This window comes from Hordeum vulgare, chromosome 1H (assembly GCF_904849725.1).
Source record: "Hordeum vulgare subsp. vulgare chromosome 1H, MorexV3_pseudomolecules_assembly, whole genome shotgun sequence".
Classification (NCBI taxonomy): Eukaryota; Viridiplantae; Streptophyta; class Magnoliopsida; order Poales; family Poaceae; genus Hordeum; species Hordeum vulgare.
The window spans coordinates 142,825,120-142,844,668 of NC_058518.1; the positions used below are offsets into that span (position 1 = coordinate 142,825,120).

At 43.5% G+C, this 19,549-nt stretch overlaps 1 non-coding gene across 1 annotated transcript; it reads right to left on the reverse strand.

Annotated features, from left to right (window-relative positions):
- Positions 1 to 14,068: 14,068 nt before the first annotated feature.
- Positions 14,069 to 14,171, reverse strand: LOC123422668. The gene has a single exon (XR_006620646.1). It is a non-coding gene; the product is annotated as a U6 spliceosomal RNA (small nuclear RNA).
- Positions 14,172 to 19,549: the final 5,378 nt, after the last annotated feature.

Genomic DNA, 19,549 nt, shown 5'->3' on the forward strand with positions numbered 1-19,549 from the left:
CTGTGTAATCGGTGTTGGTTGCTTTATACTACAAAGCAGGGGAAAACCCTTTTCGGTAATTAAACATTGACATTTATTGTTCGTTTCGAATAACAAAATAGAAATCTCTTTCAATGTAGTAGGGTATCAACGTACATGAATGAGATGAACTTGACACAACGAGAATTGATCTACCTGTGCAACTTACGAGAAGCTTGTCCCTATCCGACGGCTCGGTCCGGTCGGCGTCCGCCTGGCGCGGTGAGGAGGGGCTATAATTTGGATCAACGAGCGGAAGCATGCAAGAACATCTCCTCTTCGGATCGGTGCAGGTGGGATTGCTACGAAATGGAGTGGAGTGCCCGGTCGCGTCCCGGCACCCTGTATCCCTATATTTGGTCCCTATTTAGGGGTAACGATGAGTTCTCACATACAGGGACCAAATGAGGGGTCCGGTTGGGTCACCTTTTTATTTTGAACGGGCATCGATCGGGCAGCCGTTTCAGACGTTTAGGGAGGAAGTAGTGGTTCCAGCTATAGATGCTCTTGTATCTTTAAAATATTTGTCTGTTTTTCTCACAAAAGGTAATACTTTAATGTGAACATGATATTGATTATTTTTGGTCCTTGTAACAACACTACTGAAATTTAATCAATTCGTGGCATTGTGTTCCTTGTATCCATCCCAATGAGAAAAAGTAAAAGAAACACCCAAGAAAAGCATATGTGACTAACCACACACATCAACACCATTCCCCATCCTCGACAACATACTAACTACGAGAAGGGTTCTCTAAACAGAACATCTCCAAGAATGAAACTGATTGTTCACTAGTTCTCGATGGTTTGGCTGTGGTTTGCAGCAGTTGCGATGGTGGGAGGCGATGGAACGCGACGGATACGGTTTGTGCGGAATCAACGACGAGTGAGTCGGATTGGTGGCCCACGTCCTAGAGAAAGACGAGGAGACGATGATACTCGTCGTCAAATCCAGCAAACGGCGGCAGGATGTGTGAGGAATGGTATCTGACTCCATGCGGTGGTGCCATTTATACATAAAGAGATACAAAAAAGGTGTGTGTGTGTGTGAGAGAGAGAGGGGGGGAATAAGTGGAGAGGAGAAGGCAGGGTGCGACAATGTGACTGCTCCTCGTAGGCGTCAAGGACTACGTGTCGAAGCAACGATTCTGACAATGAATACTCGTGATACGAACGAGGGGCAAAAACTAGCTATGGCGCAAGTGTATGACTCAGATTTAGCGAGTTCGGGCCCCTCTCCAAGAGGTAAAGACCCTACGTCTCGTGCACGGAGGCTTGTGTTTTCTCTCAGGGTGTATGATTACAGAGGGTGTTGAACCCTTGTCACAGAGCTCGAGGGTGGCTTATATAAAGTACATCTAAACCCGTTGAGCATCATTACAAGGGCATTTAATGAGATTAATTATAGGAGTAACTATAAACCACAGCCCTAACTACGTCTATTATTTGTAACGCTAGATATGAATGCACTTCATGTATGGTGTTAACTCCCTTGACCGTTGCCGCTCCCACGTCGCACATGCCCTCTCTCTGTTCGAGTGTTGGAGCCTGAACGACTAGAATAAAGACGTCTCAGTGACCTCGTGGATCCTAGTGGATCCAAAGTATGCATCTGAATGCAAACTATAGTCCTAAGACTTTAATGATAGTGTGGGGACGTAGGTGAGCCCTGTATGTCTGAGCCATGACCATACTACTAGTAAGTAACCCATCATTACCTCCAGATCCAGTTGAGGTTTAGTTGGTCTAGTGGACGACACTTTGGAGTGGCTTCGGCCCCTCGGAGGCGCTCGGAATTCGAACCAAGGTCTTCTTCACTCGGGTATAGGAGGAAACCACAACATATACATGACTAAGAATTCCCTAATGATCGGATTGGGTTGTCTGCCATGTGCAATCACTTGGCACTCGGTGCTCTCTCGGAAGAGATAAACTAGTGACCCACATGCGGTCATGCCATGGATTTCGAGTGACTATGAGGGAGTGAGGACTAGCCCTCTCTAGGTCCCTCAGGAGGTCCTCCTTCAAGCACGCTTGCATGCATGTGAGTGCATGGGGACTGAAAGTGTGTTATATCGACTAGAGGGAGCGTGAATAGGCGATTTTTACAAAATCGTCACCGAGGAAATTCCTTGTGAGGAAAGTCCCCAGTCACGAACTGAGTGCAGCGGAATAAGTACTCAAATAGATGTGCAAAAACAGTTATATCTTAGTCGTCCGAGTGAAGTGAAACGTTCAGGTTGCGCATGTCGCATGATCAGGATAAGAAGGTGATAAATAACTTAAGTGAAGTATTTGAGGTGAGGAAGTAGAGAAAGTCTTGAGTCAAATTCTTCAAACAGTAAAAATCAAAGTCATCAACATACAATTAAGGAAATGAAAGAGTTGAGGAATTAGAACCCATTGCTCGATGAAGACAGTGATTTGATGACCGAGTTCCAACTACTATGATAGTCGTACGTCTGGTTTGGAGCGGCTTGGTATTTAGACCAAAGGACACACATTCCCTACCGTATTCTCCTTGAGCTAAGGACACACAGTCTGCACCCAACACTCGTGGTAACTCTTCATGGTAGACTTCCAAACCCTCACAAACTCGGTCACCCGGTGATCCACAATTCACTTCTGGATGCTCTAGACCATGACGCCTAACCGTTTGGAGGATGCACGGTCTTCAAAGGTAACAAGCGTCGGTTCCACACAGGAACAATCTCTTCAATGATGCTTAATCACTTAGGGGTTTTTCGGTTTTGGCTTGGGTGTTTGGGGTTTTTCCTCACTGATGATTTTCTCTCAAAGTCTTCGAGGATTGGGTTGCTCTGAAATGACAAGTGTTAGTTTCTCTCCCAGAGCAGCCAACCAACTAGTGGTTATGGAGGCGGCTATTTATAGTCGGGGAGAAATCCCGACATGAATTGACATTAATGCCTGATACGTCTCCAATGTATCTATAATTTTTTATGGTTTCATGCTATTATCTTGTCAAACTTTGGATGTTTTGCATGCCTTTTATATATTTTTTGGGACTAACTTATTAACTCAGTGACAAGTGCCAATTCTTGTTTTTTCCATGTTTTTGACCCCTTTCAGAGGAGGATTTTAAACGGAGTCCAAATGGAATGAAACTGCCAAAAAGGTTTTTCCGGAACGGAAAAAGATCGGGGAGCCGGAGAATCCGGGCAGGGGGCCACCAGGGACCCCACAAGCCCTCATGGTGCGGCCAGGGGGCCCGCGGCCCCCTGGCTTGTGGGCTCCCTGAGGCTCCGTTGCCCTTGGTTTTAAGCCTATATATTCCCTAAAATTCCATAAAAATTAGGGGATCATCGAAAGTACTTTTCCACCGCCGCAAGCTTCTGTCTCCGCAAGATCCCATCTCGGGCACGTTCTGGTGCCCTGCCGTAGGGGGGATTCAGATACAGAGGGCTTCTTCATCAACACCATGACCTCTCCGATGATGCGTGAGTAGTTCACCATAGACCTACAGGTCCATAGCTAGTAACTAGATGGCTTCTTCTCTCTCTTGGATCTTCAATACAAAGTTCTCCATGATCTTCATGGAGATCTATCCGATGTAATCTTCTTTTGCGGTGTGTTTGTCGAGATCCGATGAATTGTGGATTTATGATTAGATTATCTATGAATCTTATTTGAGTTTCTTCTGATCTCTCTTATGCATGATTTCATATCCTTGTAATTCTCTTCGAGTTGTGGGTTTTGTTTGGCCAACTAGATCTATGATTCTTGCAATGGGAGAAGTGCTTGGTTTTGGGTTCATACCGTGCGGTGACCTCACCCAGTGACAGAAGGGGTAGCGAGGCACGCATCGTGTTGTTGCCATCAAGGGTAAAAATATGGGGTTTTCATCATTGGTTTGAGATTATCCCTCTACATCATGTCATCTTGCTTCAGGCGTTACTCTGTTTGTCATGAACTCAATACACTAGATGCATGCTCGATAGCGGTCGATGTGTGGAGTAATAGTAGTAGATGCAGAAAGTATCGGTCTACTTGTCTCGGACGTGATGCCTATATGTATGATCATTGCCTTAGATATCTTCATGACTTTGCGCGGTTCTATCAATTGCTCGATAGTAATTTGTTCACCCACCATGATATTTGCTATTTTGAGAGAAGCCTCTAGTGAACACTATGGCCCCCGGGTCTACTCCACATCATATTTTCAGCCTTAAACTTTTTACTTCGTTGCACTTTCCAACTTCAGATCTCACTTTGCACTCAATCTTGAAGGGATTGACAACCCCTTTATAGCGTTGGGTGCAACACTACTGGAAAAACATAATTTGCCGACATCTTTAAGCTTTGCCGTCAGCAATTTCATGGGGCTGGCGGCAAAGAGACTTTGCCCTGAGCCAAAATAAATGTCGACGGCATAGAAAATCTATGCCGTCCGCTTTATCTAAGCCGTTAGCCAGCTGATGGCAAAGGACAAAAACACTGTCGGCATAGGGAGGCTGACGGCATAGGGGGCTAACCCGGTCGCACGTTCGACCAGTGCTTAACGGGGGCCGTCTTTGCCGACAGCCAGCTGAGGGCAAAGACTAACGGCTGTCTTTGCCGACAGCTGGCGGAGGGCAAAGACTAATGCTTGTCTTTGCCGACAGCTGGCTGAGGGCAAAGCCACGTGCCTTATCCCCCCCGTGCCACGACCTAACCCCTCTTCTCTCTCTCACGTACCTCTCCCACCCTGCTCTCCCGACCCGCCCTACGCCGCCCCGCCCTGCGCCGCCCCGCGCCGCCCCTGCTCGCCAGCGCCGCCCCGCGCCCGCCCCTCCCTGGGCCGCCCCACGCCACCCTGCGCCGCCCCGCGCCCTACTCGCCTCTGCCCCGTGCCAGCCCCGCCCTGACTCGCCGGTGAGCTCCTCCTCCCCCTTTTTTTGTTTTTTTTAGTTTATTTTTTCTATGTTAGGGCCTCTTAGATTTACAGGATCGCAAAAACATGGGAATAGGAAAAATGTAAGAAAACTATCGGAACTAGTGATTTGGCAGTCGTTGCATGCTTACGAAAATACATGTTTTGTTGGTGTGGAAGTCGTTGCATGCTTAGGAAAATACTTAGTGGGTTGCAACTATTTAAGAATAGAAAAGGGTTGCATGCATAGAAAATATATTTAGTGGGATTGTAGATTAATTATGTGGCATACATGCATGGTTTGTAGGTGTGGAAGCATTGCATGCTTAGGAAAAATACGTTCTGGGTTGCAACTATTTAAGAATAGAAGATGCAAGTGTAAAACTGAGGATTGAAAACAGAGGAAAAGTACATGAATATGAAACAAATGAAACGTTTGAAATGGAGGCCTTAGTTAGATCCTATGGAATTTGCATTCCTGCGTTTTTCTTATGAAAAATCCTTCAAATCAAAGGAGACCTTAGTTAGATCTGTTAGTAGTGTATTTTTAGTTAAATTTAGTTAGCAATTACTTAGTGGTAGATTTTTAGTTAGATTTAGTTAGCAATAGATGTTAGTACATGTAAGTATTAGTTAGCTAGCTGTTAGTATTAGTCAGCTAGCTGTTAGTATTAGTTAGCTAGTTGTTAGCAATAGAAAGAAAATAATAAGAAGAAAAGAAATGGAAGAAGAGAAGAGTAACAAAACTTGAATAACAAATTATTAATAATAGATGTTAGTATTAGTTAGCTTAATTACCGCGAGTGCATATTTGTGTTGATTGAGTGCATTTAAATGTGCAGTAGCTTCTCCGCGAGGGATTGGTTTTCGACGACCTCCCGTGCATTCGAAAGTGAGCACATTTGTTAACTCCTCCTCGACCCCCTTTATTTTGCTCTGTTCCGGCCTTCGTGCTGATGACACTATCTAGCTAGGTATTTTTAGTATTAAAATGCAAAGGTGTTGCGTAACCAATATGCGTGTCCCGTTCGAAAGGGTTCCTGTCATAAATATGCATGCATTTGCATATTTATAACGGTGATTCTTTCGAATTGTCCAACGTTATCCATGGACAGCCCGGGTATGTGTAGATTGGGTCGTTTCCCACGCTTTGCTCCGGATCCCATGCAGAGGCTCGACAGCTCCTCCTTGTTGTTCTCCGGGTACACATCCTCTCGGTTAGTTGCCGATACGTGTATCAGGAGAACAGCGGGGAGGTGCTGCCAAAATTTTGCGTTGGGTCGGGAACAGAGCATGGGGAAATGGCCCAATCTACACATACTCGGGTGGGATTAGGACCCATCTTTACCTAGTAGCTATTAGGTGTGCATGCCGTGCATCCCAATGTATTAACCATGATTAATAAATGGCCATAATTAATTTAACATACTTGATGAATTGATAATTTATATTGTTTTATATGTGGATACTATGTAGCTAGCTTGCCAGAATGACTAATCGTGAATGGATGTACACCGGTCACCATAGTCAGAGAGATATGACCGATGAATGGTTGAGCAAGACCTATGAATTCGTGGGAACGACGTTTTCTAAAGGCCAGCCAAAAACATGGTGCCCCTGCACTAAGTGCAAGAATTATTCGCGACAGACAAAGGATGTAACTGGTAAACACCTGCAGATGTGTGGTTTTACTCCCGGCTATACCTTGTCGACATTTCATGGTGAGTCGGCCCAACGTAACAGAGACGAGGTGTTGCGTCGGCGCACCGATGATTATGGTACAAGGATTGAAGACATGGTGAATGACTTTGATGATGCTCGGAACAAGGACGAAGAGATGGAGGAATCCGCGAAAGCCTTCTATGCCATGTTGGAGTCTTCAAAACGTCCTCTTCATGAGCACACTAAGATTTCTCAGCTAGATGCCATCGCACAATTAATGGCTCTGAAAGCCCAGTTCAACATTGGAAGAGACCTGTTTGACTCAGTGATGACCCTATTTGGGCGCTTTCTACCAGAAGGTCATATTATGCCTTCAAACCTATATGAGTCAGACAAAATCCTTAGTGCACTCAAGATGCCGTATGAGCAGATACATGCTTGTGAGAAGGGATGTGCCTTATTTAGGAAAGAGTATGCGGACGAAACATATTGTCCATTTTGCAAGTCCTCCAGATATGTTGAGGTAGAAAATGGTGAAGGTGAGAAGAACTAGAGCAAAATCCCCGTGAGTGTCCTACGGTATCTGCCGATCCTACCAAGACTTCAACGACTTTACATGCTCGAAGAAACAGCAAAACAGACTCCCACGATCCCTTTACTTCTCCTGGTGAGAGCCCTAGCAACCCAACGACCAATGGAGATGCAGCTTCTCCTTCGTTTCTTGGCATTCGGTAAGTTATTCCTCTCCTTCTTATTTTTCTTATTGTTTAGATCAACTTAGATTATGCCAGGCTTTAGTTAGCTTAGTAAATTCTAGTTGATATTAGCCATGGTTTAGTTAGCTTAGTAAATTCTAGTTGATATTAGAGCTCAAAAATGACATAATTAGTTTAGAAAGTTTTAAAAGAAACCAGAGGAGAAGAACAAACAAGAGATGAAGAAATAAGAGAAGAAGGAAGAGGAGAAAAAGATAACTTCTCTTCTTTATTTTTCTCTATTTTCTTCTTCTTCTTCTTCCACTTCTTCGAGTTCTTCTTCTTGTTCTTGTTCTTCTTCTTCTTCTTCCACTTCTTCTTCTAATTGCTTAGCTTAATTTAGATAACTTCTTTCTTATTGTATTATTCTTCTAACTTCTTTCTCATTATACAGATTTTGATAAAGCAGCATGGCATATGGATGGATGCTCGAGGGACTTTGTAATGCACTTGTGTAGTCTTAGATGAACTTTGTAATGCTATTGTATTTGTGGATGCACTTGTGATGCTTTGTAATACTTTGTGATCTTGTTTGCACTTTAATTACATATATTCGTGCTGTTTGCACTTGTGTTGTGCTGTTTGCACTTTGTGATGCACTTGTGGTGCTATTTAGGGGCTGGGCAAATATATATATGTTGCTGTTTGTATCTATGTTTTGCAAATGCAGGGAATTAACAGAAAACAAATATGAAAAAAGCAGAGAGGGTCTTTGCCTACAGCTTACTGATGCCAAAGGCTTTGCCGTCGGTGGACTGACGGCAAAGAAGACACGTGGCGGCAGCCTGTGTATCCTGGCAACTCTGGGAATACCAAATTTTCGGCTTTGCCGTCAGCTGGCCTCTAGGTGTCCGCAAAGAGGCGGCCAAGGGGACCCAGGGGTTTCGGCTTTGCCGTCAGCTCTGCTACGGCTGTGGGCAAAGAGGGGACCTAGGGGACCTAGGGGTTTCGGCTTTGCCGTCAGCTTTGCTACGGCTGTGGGCAAAGCCTCCCGTTAACCTTCTAACGGAGCTCGGCCTGCGCCGTTGCTGCCACTGCTCTTTGCCGTCAGCCCGTGCCACAAAGCTGATGGCAAAGTCTTTGCCATCGGTCGAGCTCCGGCTGTCGGCAAAGAAGGTGATTGCCGATAAAATCTTGGCCGGTACCTTTGCCGACAGCACACTCACGGCAAAGCCTTTGCCATCAGTTAAACTGTCCTTTGCCGTCAGCTCTGGCTATCGGCAAACCAGCATATTCAAGTAGTGCAAGCTCTTTTGTGTTTCCGCAGGTACTCTGGACTTGACGAGATTGTCCTACTGGATTGATACCTTGGTTCTCAAGCTGAGGGAAATACTTACTGCTCCTGTGCTGCATCACCCTTTCTTCTTCAAGGGAAAAACAAACTGAAGCTCAAGAGACGACAAAAGGATCTTTGGCACCACTGGCGGGGAAGGACTTTTGTTGCCGTAGCAGAAGAATTTCTGGCGCCGTTGTCGGGGAGGATCAAGTCAAGAACTCATCCAAGTAAGTGTCGCAGACTCATCTCTTGCATTTACTTTGTTTGCGAGTTGCCTCTCATTTTCCTCTCCCCCACTTCACCAATTTTCCTTTTTCGTTTGCCTTTTTCATTCGCCTTTTCGTTTGCCCTTTTCTCTCGCTTGCGTTCTGTTCGTCTGTGTGGGATAGTCTACCTGTCCTCATGGCTAGATCCACCACTTCGAACGATACTCCTGAGAGCGAAGTTCTCAGTTTCAAACAAATTGAGGAAGAAAACTTAAAGGACACTTGGTATAGGATTTGCAATGCTCAGAGTAGATCTACTCATAAGCAATCCACTACCGTCGTGCTTCGCAGTTTTTATGTGGGTGTTTCTCCTTGGAATAGGTATATTCTTGACACCATCGTAGGTGAAAATTTCTTGGGTAGGCATACCGTTGATTCTTACGGAGCTGTAATAAATTTGGTAGGCTCACCCCAACTCATGGTTAATAGAACTACCTTAACTCTGGAACATGTGATGCGTAGGCTGGACGTCATTGAAAATAAAGTTTCTATGATAAAACTCATTGAGAATTTGCATAAAAAGATCCACAATCAAATCACTCAGTACGGATCCAAGTTGGGAATGGTTTTGAAAAATTTAAAGGAGAAGGAACCCACAGTTAACGAAAAGCTAGGTCATTATTCCGCTAGAATTGGCAAACTAGAGGGTGTTCTAACCAACTTCGGTTCCGGTTTTGCCGTTGTGCAGAATACTCCAAACTTTGCCCACAATAAGGTCACCAAGTCTGTTTTTGTTCCTAAAAATAGTGGTGAATCATCTAGCAAGAAAGATGTAAACCTCAAGATGATGAGTGATCATGCCACTTATGGGTTGAGCACCAAAGACGACGATACGTGATTCTATCGCTTTTATATCTAGCTAAGAGCGTTAAACAATAGCGCTTGTTGGGAGGCAACCCCAATTAATTTATCTTTTCTTTCTGTTTTGTTGCGTCCACACCATCAGGATTCTGTTGTGATTGTGTTTTTTGTGTTACTTTTTGTGTTTGAGCCAAGCAAAACCTTTATGACTAGTCTTAGTGATGGTTGTTTGATCCTGCTGGAAAAAGACAGAAACTTTTCGCTCACGAGATGGTTTTTCATTTTTATTCAGAAAGAGATTTTGAGTTGATTCTTTTTTCTGCGGGTTGATATGCCTTTTTCCCAGGCAGTCGTAAGTTTTCAGAATTTTTGAGGTACCATAAGTATACGAAGTATACAGATTTCTACAGACTGGTCTCTTTTTGACAGATTCTGTTTTTGTTGTGTTGGTTGCTTGTTTTGATGAAACTATGGTTAGTATCGGGGGGTACTAGCCATGAAAAAGTGAGAATACAGTAGCCCAACACCAATATAGAAATAATTCAAGTTTGCTACAGTACCAAAAGAAGTGGTAGTTTGTTTTCTTGTGCTAATGTTATCACGAGTTTCTGTTTAAGTTTTGTGTTGTGAAGTTTTCAAGTTTTGGGTGATGTTCTCATGGACAAAGCGATAAGGAGTGGAAAGAGCTCAAGCTTGGGGATGCCCAAGTAATATCAAGCCAAATTCAAGGACAGCAAAAATCCTAAGCTTGGGGATGCCCCGGGAAGGCATCCCCTCTTTCGTCTTCAATCCATCGGTAACATTACTTGGAGCTATATTTTTATTCACCACGTGATATGTGTTTTGCTTGGAGCGTCTTGTATCATAGGAGTCTTTTCTTTTTGTTGTGTCACAATCATCCTTGCTGCACACCTTTAGATAGAGACATGCACTCATCATGATTTTGCTAGAATGCTCATAGTGCTTCACTTATATCTTTTGACCTAGATAATTTTCCTCTATGTGCTTCACTTATATCTTTTAGAGCACGACGGTGCGTGACTTGGTAGTTGGCTTACGCTGTGAAAGTAGTACCAAAGGTGATAGGTACCCAAAGAGGATACAAAAACCTCCATCTTCATGTGCATTGAGTAGGAAGAGAAGTCTTGATTCCTCTCAATTAGTTTTGAGACGTGGATTCGTTAATATTAAGAGCTATGTTAGTAGGGTGTTGTGAATCTAGAGATACTTGTGTTGAAGTTAGTGATTCCCATAGCATGCACGTATGGTGAACCGCTATGTTAGGAAGTCAGAGCATAATTGATCTGTTGATTGTCATCCTTTGTGTTGAGGTTGAGATCGCGCGATGGTTAACACCTACCAACCCTTCCACTAGGAGTATGCGTTTAGCACTTTGTTTTGATTACTAATAAAAACTTCGCAACAAGTATGTGAGTTCTTCATGACTAATGTGAGTCCATTGTATAGATGCACATTCACCTTCCACCATTGCTAGCCTCTCTAGTGCCGCGCAATTCTCGCCGGTACACAAACCCACCATATGCCTTCCTCAAAACAGCCACCATACCTACCTACTATGGCATTTTCATAGCCATTCCGAGATATATTACCATGTAATTCCCACCGTTCTGTCTCATGACTTGTGCGGTCACTCTCATATTGCCATTGCATGATCGTAAGATAGCTAGCGAGATGTTCCAACGTCATACGCCATGCTAGATTGTTGCACATCCCGGTACACTGCCAGAGGCATTTCCTATAGAGTCATCATCGTTCTAAGCTTTGAGCTGTGAGTAAATAAAAGTGTGATGATCATCATTATTAGAGCATTGTCCCATGTGAGGAAATAAAAAAAGGGGCCAAAGATCCCATACAAAAAAGGGAAAAAAGATGCCTAAGAGCCCAAATAAAAAAGAGAGAGGAAAAGAGAGAAGGGACAATGCTACTATCTTTTTCCACACTTGTGCTTCATAATAGCACCATGTTCTTCATGATTGAGAGATTCTTGGTTTGTCACCACCATATGCTAGTGGGAATCTTCATTATATAACTTGGCTTGTATATTCAAATGATGGGCTTCCTCAAAATTTCCCTAGGTCTTCGTGAGCAAGCAAGTTGGATGCACACCCACTAGTTCTCCTTTTGAGCTTTCACATACTTATAGCTCTAGTGCATCTCTTGTATGGAAACCACTACTCATTCACATTGATATCTATTTATGGGCATCTCCATAGCCCTTTGATACGCCGAGTCAATGTGACCATCTCCTCCTTTTTGTCTCACAACCACCACCACACTCTATTCCACCTATAGTGCTATATCCATGGCTCGCGCTCATGTATTGCGTGATAGTTATAAAAAGTTTGAAAAAGTAAGAGTGTGAAAGCAATTACTTGGCCAATACCAGGGTTGTGCATGATTTACATTAGTTGTGTGAGGATGATGGAGCATAGCCAGACTATATGATTTTGTAGGGATAATTTTTCTTGGCCTTGTTATTTTGAAAGTTCATGATTACTTTGCTAGTTTGCTTGAAGTATTATTGTTTTCATGTCAATAGCAAACTATTGTTTCGAATCTTACAGATCTGAACATTCATGTCACGTGAAAGAAGTTGCAAAGTACAACTATGCTAGGTAGCATTCCAGATCAAAAATTAATTCTTTATCACTTCCCTACTCGACGACGAGCAGTTGTTAAGCTTGGGGATGCTTGATATGTCTCCAACGTATCTATAATTTTTGATGGTTTCATGCTATTATCTTGTCAAACTTTGGATGTTTTGCATGCCTTTTATGTATTTTTTGGGACTAACTTATTAACTTAGTGCCAAGTGCCAGTTCCTGTTTTTTCCATGTTTTTGACCCCTTTCAGAGGAGGATTTTGAACGGAGTCCAAACGGAATGAAACTGCCAAAATGATTTTTTCCGGAACAGAAAAAGATCGGGGAGCCGGAGAATCAAGGCAGGGGCCTCCAGGGACCCCAAAAGCCCTCAAGGCGCGGCTAGGGGGGCCCACGGCCCACTGGCTTGTGGGCTCCATGAGGCTCCGTTGCCCTAGGTTTTACGCCTATATATTTCCTAAAATTGCATAAAAAATCAGGGGATCATCGAAAGTACTTTTCCGCCGCCGCAAGCTTCTGTCTCCGCAAGATCCCATCTGGGGCACGTTCTGGTGCCCTGCCTGAGGGGGGATTCAGATACGGAGGGCTTCTTCATCAACACCATGACCTCTCCGATGATGCGTGAGTAGTTCACCATAGACCTAAGAGTCCATAGCTAGTATCTAGATGGCTTCTTCTCTCTCTTGGATCTTCAATACAAAGTTCTCCATGATCTTCATGGAGATCTATCCGATGTAATCTTCTTTTGTGGTGTGTTTGTCGAGATCCGATGAATTGTGGATTTTTGATCAGATTATCTATGAATCTTATTTGAGTTTCTTCTGTTCTCTCTTATGCATGATTTCATATCCTTGTAATTCTCTTCGAGTTGTGGGTTTTGTTTGGCCAACTAGATCTATGATTCTTGCAATGGGAGAAGTGCTTGGTTTTGGGTTCATACCGTGCGGTGACCTCACCCAGTGACAGAAGGGGTGGCGAGGCACGCATCGTGTTGTTGCCATCAAGGGTAAAAAGATGGGGTTTTCATCATTGTTTTGAGATTATCCCTCTACATCATGTCATCTTGCTTGAGGTGTTACTCTGTTCGTCATGAACTCAATACACTAGATGCATGCTGGATAGCGGTCGATGTGTGGACTAATAGTAGTAGATGCAGAAAGTATCGGTCTACTTGTCTCGGACGTGATGCCTATATGTATGATCATTGCCTTAGATATCGTCATGACTTTGTGCGGTTCTATCAATTGCTCGACAGTAATTTGTTCACCCACCGTGATATTTTCTATTTTGAGAGAAGCCTCTTGTGAACACTATGGCCCCCGGGTCTACTCCACACCATATTTTCAGCCTTACACTTTTTACTTCGTTGCACTTTCCGCCTTCAGATCTCACTTTGCAATCAATCTTGAAGGGATTGACAACCCCTTTAAAGTGTTGGGTGCGAGCTTTTTTCTGTTTGCGCAGGTACTCTGGACTTGACTAGATTCTCCTACTGGATTGATACCTTGGTTCTCGAACTGAGGGAAATACTTACTGCTCCTGTGCTGCATCACCCTTTCCTCTTCAAGGGAAAAACCAACGCAGGCTCAAGAGACGACAGAAGGATCTCTGGCACCACTGCCGGGGAAGGACTTTTGTTGCCGTAGCAATGCCCCAATGATATGACTGTTAGGTGGATAAGGTTGGGGACAGCTGGCGTGCAGCACAGCAACGGTCGGAATCGTTCAACTGTGAATGTCCTCATGTCAGTCATGTTCCTCACAGGTAGGTGTTTTTTTTTGTTTTTTTTTTACCGGCAAAAATTTGGACCATTTCTCGATTTGTGCGTGTCATCCTTGCGCAGGGGCCATGCTAATCTTCTCTGTATCGTTCCAATTTTATCGGATGTCCCCGAAGGGACACAGGTAGGTGTTTCGCATAGGCGGAGGCCTAACTCCTCAGTTAGAGCAAATCCCTCAGAGACCAGAAGATCTTCGTCTCTCTCATTGAATTATTTTACTAAACTGTTGAATATTTCCAAAGGTTTCATCCGAAGGTTTTGAATGTGTAGCCTTTGTGATGAGCATCACTTGGAAACTTTTCCTTAGTTTTACCTGGACCCCCTTTAACAGTACGGTGGTCCTATGACACAGAATATAGAAAATGAAACTATGAAAATGAAAGTCTTCACGCTTCAGAGTCTTCACATCGATTTCTTCACAAACACACCAATTTCCTCACTTTCAAAGTCTTCGGAGGAAATAGCTAAGTCTTCAGCCGAAGACATACATTTTTATGGGTGGATATTCATCGAATAACTCAAACTCCTCAGTGACTTACAAAGCCTGTGTACACTCAAAAACATATCAGTCTCTTAACCTATAAGTCTTCGATACACCAAAATCACTAAGGGGCACTACATGCACTTACAAGGACCCACAGGTAGTATTCGGCAGATCAAAAATGCGCCATTTTAGGCAAGCGGTCGCAAAGGTCATTCAAGCTGACTCGCGATGGAATTCCTGCAGGCTTGAAATGTGTGCGGTGCATGTGGAAGTGGTTGTGTCGCGATTGTGGGGAAAGTGGGGGCACGATGCATGAATATTCATCATGGAACTCCGCTACGTGCCTTCATTCCACTGTTTGATGGATCTTGAGGATCTTGTCACGCCCATGGATTAATGTCTGGAGATGTGCGGATCCGCTGCATAAGTAGCGACGGGACACACACACACACACACACACACACACACACACACACACACACACACACACACACACAGGGAGAGAGAGACAGAGAGAGAGATAGATCTCATTACTTCCTCAGTCCTCTCTCCAACTCCATGTAGGATCCTAAGTATGTCTAGAGGGGCGTGATTAGACCACTTGACAAAAGAAAACTTAGCACTTTCCCAATTTTATTTGTGGCACAGTTTTAGCAATTATGACTGGTGAAGTTCACCCTACACATGCATATCTGAGAGTATAGCAACGGAAATTAAAGACATGCAAATGTAATGTAGAGGGTAGGGAAGGAAGATTAAACACGAAGGTTGACACATCGATTTTTGGCGTGGTTCCCATAGGTGGTGCTATCGTACGTCCACGTTAGTGGAGATTTCAACCCACAGAGGGTAACGATTGCGAGAGTCCACGAAGGGCTCCACCCACAAGGGGTCCACGAAGAAGCAACCTTGCCTATTCCACCATGGCTTATGTCCACACAGGACTAGCTTCACTCACGGTAGATCATCACGAAGTAGGCGATCTCCTTGCCATTACAAACTTCTTGGTTCAACTCTGCAACAAGAAGTAGAAAGCTTCCAAGCGACACCTAACCAATCTAGGAGGCACGACCCTCCAAAAGGTAATAGATGCGGTAGATCGATGAACTCCTTGCTCTTGTGCTTCAAAAGATAGTCTCCTCAACACTCAATCACTCTCTCACAGATTTTGCATGGGTAGGAGAGATTGATTTTGTGGAAAGCAACTTGGGGAGGCTAGAGATCAAGGTTCGAATGAACGGATTGGAATATCTTGACCTCAACACATGAGTAGGTGGCTCTCTCTAAAAAATGGATCTGGCAAGTGTGTGTGTGTGTGTTATGAGTGTTTTTTCTGCGAATGAGAGGAGGTGGAGGGGTATATATAAGCATCTCCCAAAATCCAACCGTTACAACATTATTTTCCCAAGTCGGTGACACCAAAATGAGTCTCGGTGGTACCAAGTTGCACTAGATGTGTCAACTTTTTAATTATCAGTGAGACCGATATATGATTCTCGGTGGTACGGATACGATGACCTAGAGCAGTTTCCAATACTCGGTGGTACGGATTTCAATCTTGCAAATGTCGATTCTTGAAATAGAGACACGGGCAAGTTGGTCACTGATCTCGGTGGCACCGATATGAAAGTTGTTGGTACCGAGAGATTAGAGTTTGGCAAAGGATCTGTCTTGTGGAAAATTTGTACGGCCGAATGGAAAAAATTTGTGGCACCGATTTTGCTGTTTGGCTTGGGACAGAGATTTTTGTGAGAGGAATGATGAGTGTTTTTGGTGGCTATCTCTAAGAACTTGAGCAACCAATTCATCATAATACCTCACCCCCTTTTAATAGTATTGGTTTTCCTATGGACTCAAAAGTGATTTCTCACAAATGTAAAATGTAGAGTCCTCTTGCTTGAAGCTTGGCCAATCCTATTCCTTTCCTTGCATCAAGGGTTTCTCCTCACAATCCTTTAGCCAATGCATCTTTGAACTTTTTTGAAATATACTTGGATAAGATCATTAGTTCAATGATACATATGTTCTTATTAATTACCAAAATCACCTTAGGGGGCTATTATGCTTTCAATCTCCCCCTTTTTCGTAATTGATGACAACATATAGATCAAAGCTTCGACAAAAGATATAATCAATGATTAGCAAAATCGCTTTGAGAAGTATGTGAAAAGTAATATGTCCCCCTAAATTTGTGCATTATTTTAAATTTGTGTTTGAAAGCAAATGCAAAATCTATTAGGATCATGGGTCACTCTTCCATGTCACATACATCTTGCTAGTGCGCATAAATGATATGAATGAATAGCAGTGCACATAACAGCAAACAAATGAGTGAATGATCAACATGTAGATATCTCAAAGGTATAACATAGTAGCATCAACAATCAAAGTGTATGATCAAACACGACAGATTAAGTCATCCAAAAGACCAAAAGTTTTGTAAAACCAAAGAGAGCAAATAAAAGGCAAAACTTTCTCTCTCTCTCTCGAAGCCATAATTGATCTATACACTTCTCCTCCTTTGGCACAAGTTACCAAAAAGTTCAAAGGTCTAGAACCAATCGTATCTCCGGGCTCGATCTCCTCCGATAGCAGTCGATGGAGTGGACAGAACAGTGTAGGTGAAGGCTTTTGTGGATGTCCCTGGAGCTGGAGGTGTTGGCACTGGAGGTGCACGAGCTGGAGCTGGAGCTAAAGGTTTTGATGTTAGAGCTGATGAAGTTGGTCTTTCTTCCATCACTAGCACAGTTGCAGACCTAGACTGGGTCCTGAACTAAGTAGTCATGTGAAGATGTGAATCCTCATCATCACTTCTAGAGCGATGTGTATGCACTACATCAACTTCATGCTTGAGCTCGTCAACAATTGTAGTTAACTCCGTCACTTTGACATCCAGATCATGGAATTTGTCTCCACAATCCTCTTGAGGCTCTTCTGGTTCAGAAAAATCTCAGAAATATTCTTCTCCATCCCTCCAATGGTGCTGACTAGAAACACCATCTGCTCCTCTCTAGATCTGAGCTATGTAGCTCGAGCATCTTTGGCTACCTCTACATCTGCTGCATTTGCTGCTTGACGCACTGTAGCTGAGTTGGGATTGTTGGGGTCCATCACAACTACATTATCCTCGAACTCTGGCTGTAGTGGCAGGTGTGGATGATCAAGTAGATCTGCATGCTTGCCAATCTTGGCATTCATGATCATCTAAATGTATGGTGCATACCCACACGATCTCTTCTGATCTACAACAGTCCTCCTAACAGTCTCAACTATCAAATCCATCACTTTGATCCGGGTGTGGGTGTATAAGTGGTGCAACATGTTAATGGAATAACCTCTGATCATCTTATCATGTCGTGACTTGGGCATCAGGGTGTATCTGATAATGGTGTTTGTTGTTGGTATTCCTGCTTGCAAAAAATAGATAGAGCCAAGCTTGTGTCTTCACATACTGATGGGACACAAGATTGTACATGTTTTTCATTGTGTTGTGATTCATCTTGTGTTGAGAGTACACATCCAAATCTCCCTCTTGTGCCACAGGGGCACCAATGGTATTGGCCCACTCATCTACCACAGACTCATACCGGTGACCTTCTATCATCCATACTATCCTTCCATCTGGATAGAAATGAGCGGTTGAATAGAATTTCATGATCATCTCATCATTCCAAGATGTCATCTCTCTGCCAACAAAATCTTCAATGTCAATCAGCCTAAAATTCTCTCTCACATGGGGAAAGTAGTCCTCATTGTCTTTGATGTAATTCCAATCAACATATCTCATGTCCCTGACTGCAGGACTCTTGTCTAGCAACACTGTCTCATAAATATCTTGGTGCTCGTTAGTGTGGAAACGAGGATCAACAATAGCGCTTCTCCTCATAGCATATGGATCTGAAGTTCTCCACTGCCTCAATCATTGATCCCTTCACTTCTTCCAGTCTTCAGCAACATGATGGGCATCGTTCTGCAATGGCAAGTGAGCTCTCAGTTTTCTCAACACAGATGCATCTTTTTCTTCTTCTACAGCAAACTCTCTAGACGCAGATCCTTTGTTCTTCTTTGTTGCAGGTATGTCCTTAGTAGTCCTTTTGAGAGCTTCTGGGTTCTTAGGCTTAGGTGCAGTCTCCTTTGGCATAGCATCAGCCATGAGCTTCTTCTTCTTTGCAGGAGGGTTCTCGGCAGGATTTTCTTCCTCCTCTTCAGTAGCTTCTGATGGATCTTCATACATAGATGTTGGCCTTCCAACAACGTGCACCACTCTCTTTCTGGTTCTTTTCTGCCCTAGCTTCTTAGCTTGAGTCTTTATCCTACCAGTCCCACTGGGTTGCTCAGAGGATTGAGACACCCCTCTCTTTGGTGCAACAGACTCTGAGATCTTCCTAACAGTGACTCTGTCCTTTTACTTCTGGGGAATTCTCTCATCTGGGATAAAATCAGCATCCTCCGCATCATAATTGAGCTTATTCCTAGACCGGGTAGCCGCCTTTGGAAAATCATGGGAACTAGGAGTACTTGGGTCAGAAGTTGTCCTCTCGGGACTAGTGCCTGAATCCATCTCAGCACTAGGCTATCTGAAATCATTCTAACTGTCCTCTGATCCGGAAATACTAAAAAACTCCAAGCAAACAACTTGACCCCCTGAAAAGAATTAGAAGAGCTGGAGTGCATGAGCATCACAAAAATTCAGAAGTTTTTTCAAATTTGAACTCTAAAAAAATTGAAGTCTAACATTCTTCTAAAGGGATATCGGTTCCACCGAGACAAAAAATTCGGAACCACCGAGATTGACAATCTTCCCAATAGAAACCTTGCGATACTTTTTGGTTCCACCGAAAAGTATCAATCGATTTCTGTGAGATTGTTCTCAGTAGCCCAGAAACCAAATCGGTAGGACCAATGTTTTTGACTCACTTACACCAAGATTCAGTTGTGCGGATGTTCACCCTAAATATTTCCTTGTTCTCTAATATTTTTGAAGTTTCTTCTGGATAGAGAGGTTTCATTCGTG